Raw genomic sequence first — 5,408 nt, forward strand, 5'->3', positions numbered from 1 at the left:
GGCATACAGTGAAACTGTTATGATTAAAAAAATGTTTACATGTTGTACAAACTCTTCTAAGATGCCAGGTTAGATGCCCATGAGAAGCCTCGCTTTGGAAACGCAAATTTGTCAACAACAGATGGAAACGTTGAACCAGTGAAGAAAATTACTATCAGTGAATTTGCTGAGGATATTGATATATTGGTTGATAATTTTTTTTTTGGAAGATTTGGTGAATGAAACGAGTGTCACCGAAGTTTCTTCCGAAACTGCATCATTTTGACCAAAAAAATCGTCGTATTAATATCGCTTATGAGCTGTTGACAGACGTCAATGGTGAATAAATAATTAATATAAAAAAATGAAACTTTTTCAATCCATCATACAATGAATGTTGGTACCAGAGGCATTAAAAAACTACGTAATATAGTTTAACAAATACATCTGAGCAATGCTGAGAACTCCCGCTAGTCAATCAGTATAGTTAAAACTTTCTTCATTTTTTCTGAAAAGATTTTTTTTTTGACTATGTTCTCCGGATATTTAGATTAAAAATAATTATGCAAGAACCACTCTAATGTACATTGTACACATTTTTACTGTATATTGATATTGTAAATACATAGAGAGAACGTAAAAAAAGATATTTGAAATGAGTCATTATTGATAACTGGGGCAGAGAATAATCCGGTCATAAAAATATTTTACCCCAAAAGAATGGATTCATAATAAAATAATTTTTTACTTACGATTATTACAATGATTCAGAATATGACCAATTTTCGTAATATGTCCATTAGGGTGGCCCTTAAAAATCCAGTTTCTACTTTTAAATCATTCACCTATCTATTTGATATCATTCATCATAATAACTTGCCAAGTAAATAATTTTTGCTTCTAAATTGATATTTAAAGGCGTTTTATTGTTTTTTGTGTGCGTTTGTGTTAAATTTATAGTCCACTTAGAACTAAATAGTTCAAGCGTCCCTTGTTTTAATTATTAAAATGCTTTTACCGAGTTATAATTCTCTCTTAAGTCATCCATATGCCTGTGGTATGCTAATATGATTATATCCTCAAAATCTTACCTAGCAATATCGATGTTCCCTCTGCCTGTATAACCTTAATTTGTCTTTCTTAAACATGACTTATGGCATTTAACTTAACTGGACCTCGGCAATGAATCAGAATTCGATTCAAGATCATAGCAATATGTTTTGAATTCTGTGGGGGACAATAGTTCACCATTTGTATTTGTGAGGAATGGAATAACGTCGAAATAGATTCCCTAAGGTTTTTGGCAGCAGACAGTCGTAAGCTTTTTACTGTTTGTCCTTGAACTTGGTCACCGATAACTGAAAACATGCAGTCTCCATCAGCAGAAATATCTTTTAGTCGGAGTTCTCTATTTGAAATGATATCTTTGAACTCGTCACCTACTACACTTTTGCTATTTTTCTTTTCTCTTCTTCTGAGGCTCGAACATTTTAGGATTAACTCCATGAGCTGCTTCTGGAGTCGAAATTTCCAAAAGAATGGAATCATATGTCACTTTGACTTGAAGTAGTTCATTACTATGCTTCAGCTCGAGATCCTTCTCAAGTTATGTAATTTCCACATAGGATTTTTTCTTATTTTTGTAATCTCCTTTGGAAGCACATTTCTTAATAATTTGAATTTGGCCAGATAGTTCATTTTTCCTTTCCAATGTTTTTGCTTGATTTTCTCCAGTGGGTAGGACTCTAACTCTTCATGATCTTGGATGCCAGTCACGCTATCCATCGCTTCTTAATGTTTTGCCCTGCATTGAAAAATTAGGGAACAATAATTTGTCTGTAAGCATCAATAAATGTTGTGATAAGCCAATACTTTTACCATTTTAGTAAATTTTTGTAGTTTCAATATTCAATACTTTTTAATATGAATTAGATTATTTAAGATTTATTAAATTACAAAGTACTTAATCTACAAAAAGAACCATTATTTTCTTTGTGCACTTTTCCTTTCTCGGTAGTGTATGAATTCTAATGTATTCTACGTTTCATTTCTGCTTAAAAATAAAAACGTACTTAAGGGATGATAAATTTTTAATTTTGACCAAAAATTTAAGAGCCCAGGGCGGTCACCTCTAAATAACACATAAATGTTACACTTTTTGGCACAATAATATATTTTCTTTTTTAACCGATTGAGAGAGCGAGAAAAGGAAAATAAAAACACTGATTTATATATACACAATAAGGAACACCCTAATTTGAGTCTTAATAGGCTGTAAAAAATGTATTGAGACGTAAAAATGAAATGGAAGAAGGAGTATAACTATTCCTTCAATCATGAAACTATGTACACAAATATTTCCCAATGGAAATAACCAATGAGAATGAGTCATATCTATTTCTCAAACATCAAATGGCTGGAAATGGTAAAAAGTATAGAGACAGTGAGTTACTTAAATAATAAATCCATTGTTCTACGCTTGATAAGTTTATTTATGTAACAAATACTATGATGAAATTTAATGATCAAAAAGAGACTACTCTTTTTGAACAAACATTACAGTATTATAATTACTAAAGTGAGCTGTCAATTTTATACTTATTTGTGTTCTAAACCGTTGGTTAGTTGAATTCGAATTAGTTCTTGTTAAGCTGTGAACAGTTTCAAATGTTACCAGATATACACACGTTTATACTTTTTTCGTTAATTTATTAATTTCTTTCTGTTCATTGTTTTGAACGAAACAACTAACCTATGATTAATTTTTGTCTAAATTTAGTTAACTATATAATAAAATTCCTGGCGAGATGTAGGTTTTGATGTACAACAAATGACGTCATTTTATCATTTTTACTCGAGTTGTTATTAGTGTTGGATCGGTCTAAAAAAAACTGCAGTCCTAAAATTTGTCAGTCTTAGGGCCGGTCCTTATCGGTCTCTTATGGTAACTACAACAGCTGAAACGAAGTCGTTACTAACTATGTCCTTAAAGCTGTTCAACATCACCTCTTTCAAGATACAAGATACTTGAAGTGGCTAGAAATTATTAACATATGTTCTGTAGCTACCGGCCCTCCAGCTCATACCCCCCTGGATCTATACATATGTATTTTTATAGAGTTTTTGTAAAGGGACTTATTTTTGTAAATGATGTTGAATCATGTGTGAATGATTAATATAGGTCGTCAATATTATTCCATTTCGTAACGAAAATGACATGAGTCAATTAGGAATATCATTGTCAGACATTCAGATATGAATACGTACATATGTAGATGGTAGATTTATAATTATATGTACTTGTATTTAATTTCAATTGATTGACAACGCTCATAAATATCTCAATATAATCAAATACTTATTTTATATAAATGCATACATATTATTTGATAAAATCACCAAAGCTCTTAAAAACCTTATTGTGACTTAATAGTGTTTTCTTCTTGAAAATACGAGTCGGTACTAATAAAAATCGTTTGTATTTTGGGGTTGTTTTAAAAAAAAAGACACCGAAAATCCCCTTAGTAACCCTTACAATTTGAAGAATGTTTTTAAGGAGAACAGCTTAGCTGTTATGACGTTTTATTAGATCAGCTACAATCAGTTGTGACAAGGGAGGAGGGGGAGATGGAAATAAAGAAGGTCAATTGGTATGAATTCGTTTTATGACGATCCTAAATTCTATTTTGAGTCAAAAAGTACTTATAATTATAACTCTGCCACAAACCCTCAAGTTTACTCTCCGTCTTTTATGAGCACACACGGATGTTTTATCAGGTTTAGAATATAATTTAATCTATTTAGGAAAGAATGCTCACTACTCAGGAATTAAATAATAATAACAACTGCTTATGAGAAGAAAATTCATTCCTAAAATTACCAATTCCAAAAAAAAGGACAGCTACAAAAAACACACGATTTACATCACTATACATATATAACTTTGAATATACCACGTTGTTACTTTCGTTGTATCCAACAAGCTTTCCATAAAAAAAAACAGAGAAAATGCCCAAAGTCAGTGGGTAGTTAGAAAACACTGTATGAATAGTTCTTTTCTCATTATTTTCGAAAGCAATTTACAGGGGCGTCTGCAGGTGGTGGGATGGACAGCTGTACCCCCCCCCCTCCCCATAATTAAGGAATTTTTGCTTTTTACTAGAAAATTTAATATTTGAAAAAAAAAATTACAAAAATTTAATTTTAGGTGAATAGCTGTAAATTTTTGAATTTTTTCTTCAAAAAATTTAATGTATAATGTAATTTAATGTTTTGTGAACAACTGTGAATTTATAATTAGTACTTATTATTTAAACTTCACTACATATTGATGTCATATGTAAAATATGTTTAGATCTGAGACGGAAGTTGTTGATTTCAACACATTACATCTATTTTAAATCCTCACAAATGTTGTTGTTGTCTACTTATCGTTTTGCAAATCATTTCCCATGTGACAAACGAGGGATTGCAATTTGTACACAAATACATATTTACAAATTTAATGACTACATGTTATATAATGATTTATTTTAGCTAAAAATATGTTTGTATGTATATACTTAACCACTTGTTCACTTCATAGTTTATAAAATTTGTCAGTAGCATTCCAACATAATTATCATAATTTATGCGTAAATACATTTTTTTTTAAATATACACTAAACAGTCATATCTTAAGTTACAAATAGCATCCATTTCAGAAAACTAGGAATAGTTATACTTTGATATTTAAACAAATGTAATTTAGAGGTGGAATAGTTCTTTTTTATAACTTAATATCGGTCTCGTACACTTTTCGCCCCGGTTATTGGTCCTTCAGAAACTTCCAAAAATTTCAGTTTATCAATTGAATTAGTTTAGTAAAACTTTAAGTATATTTCATGCACGAGAACAGTTTAGCATTTAATCTTAAGTACTCATCATTCTTATAGGAATGGGTGAAGATAATAGCCCTCTCCCCTATAGTCAGGAATTACTACGATGTCCGTCCTCATTTCTACTCCGAGTCCAACTATAACTGACACTATAACACCTCAACTTAACTCCACAAAAACATGAAAGATGGGCTAATCAAACTTTTATGACACCAAACACTAAAAATAGATTTTGATTCAAAAATACTAGACGAATTATGAATTTCTGTGATGAATGAGTACCCACTGCTTAGCTAAAGCAGCACTTGATGTTTACTTACAATATTTGGCTCAACTTATTTATGTTAGAAAACCTTTTCTGTAATAAGTGTAAAGATTTAAATATCTGAATTTTTATACGAAAATAAAAAGGAAAAGACAAGAAAAAGAATATAAGGTACTATGATGAATAATTCCTATCATCTAAATAAGTCGAACTCCTACACTACTCCCCCTAGACGACAGAGTGAGTAAGAGATCGTCTAGTTAATAATACATAATAAAATGCATCAT

The sequence above is a fragment of the Lepeophtheirus salmonis genome, chromosome 14 (assembly GCF_016086655.4).
Source record: "Lepeophtheirus salmonis chromosome 14, UVic_Lsal_1.4, whole genome shotgun sequence".
NCBI classification, from domain to species: domain Eukaryota; kingdom Metazoa; phylum Arthropoda; class Copepoda; order Siphonostomatoida; family Caligidae; genus Lepeophtheirus; species Lepeophtheirus salmonis.